This window comes from Herpailurus yagouaroundi, unplaced genomic scaffold (genome assembly GCF_014898765.1).
Source record: "Herpailurus yagouaroundi ecotype Mexico unplaced genomic scaffold, PumYag 180, whole genome shotgun sequence".
NCBI lineage: Eukaryota > Metazoa > Chordata > Mammalia > Carnivora > Felidae > Herpailurus > Herpailurus yagouaroundi.
In genome coordinates this window covers 631,818-633,051 of record NW_024412411.1, presented here as the reverse complement: position 1 = coordinate 633,051, position 1,234 = coordinate 631,818, and positions in this window count along the sequence as shown.

The window sequence follows — 1,234 nt, the reverse complement described above, 5'->3', positions numbered from 1 at the left end:
TTTAAAACTATTTTCTTAGCTAAATTTCCAGAAAAGAAACAAAGAGAAAAATATATAATGAGACACAAGTTATGCAGCATATAGGTAAAAGACCCACAAAACCAAGTGGATCTAAGAGTTCTCAAGATGTCAGCCAGAATGTTGGGATTCTTTAAATCTGTATTCTTCTGGACCAATTTTCCAAATTCCAATAGAAATTTCTACAATGATGGAAATTTTCTGTGTCCGTATGACACAGTTCAATGGCCACTAACCTTATGTAGTTATTGAACACTTGAAACATGGCTAGTATAACTAAGGTACTGATACTTAATTTAGTTTAATGAATTTAAATGTAAATAGGCACAGATGTGGCTACAATATTAGACGGTGTAGAACTAAACTATTGACTTACAGGAAACTTGGAGTAACTCTATTCTATCTCTATTCATGCCCAAGCATCCAGAGCTCTTTGCCCCTTGCGCTTTGTCTAGTAACTTTTCTCCTTTTTGTGACCCCAGGTTCCTATTCCATTTTTTCTAATGTGGGTCTTGAGATGGGCTTCAATAATGTATGAATTCACTTAATTTTTATACACAACTTTGTGCACGCGTGCACGTGTGTGTGTGTGTGTGTGTGTGTGTGTGTGTGTGTGTGAACATTCTTATTTGGGAGACTATGAGATTCTCATAGGGTTATAACTCAAAAAACATTAAGAGCCACGATAGTACTACTCTTTCTTTTAATTCTAAACTCTTATTAGTTGTGGCTACACTGGCCCAAAAAGTGATTAGTTCAGCTGCACATTTGGATATATTTTCCTGAAGATAATAGCAAATAATTGAAATAGAAGAGAGCTGTGTGGCACCAAAATTTTCATATTGATCTTTGTCAATGCAAGTGCTAGGCATTAATGTCTAGAATAGCCCATAGATCCATGTAGGCTTTACTCAGAGTGGGAAATATAGTTACTGGTAACTCAAGGTGGAGTTTATAGAACAGCACATAGAAATATGGGCAGAGAAGGAGAAGTCTTTATGGAGGCCCAGGGAAACTTAAGTCCAGTTGAATTTTTAACACCGGGAACAGTGACTTCACCAATCTGACCAATGTTTGAACTTTGTCTTTTGGGACTTCTCCATGTGTGGAATTAATTTCATTTCATTCATTTCATTTCTAGAGATTTTTTTAAATGTTCATTGATTTTTGAGAGAAAGAGAGAGAGAGAGAGAGAGAGAGAGAGAGAGAGAGAGAG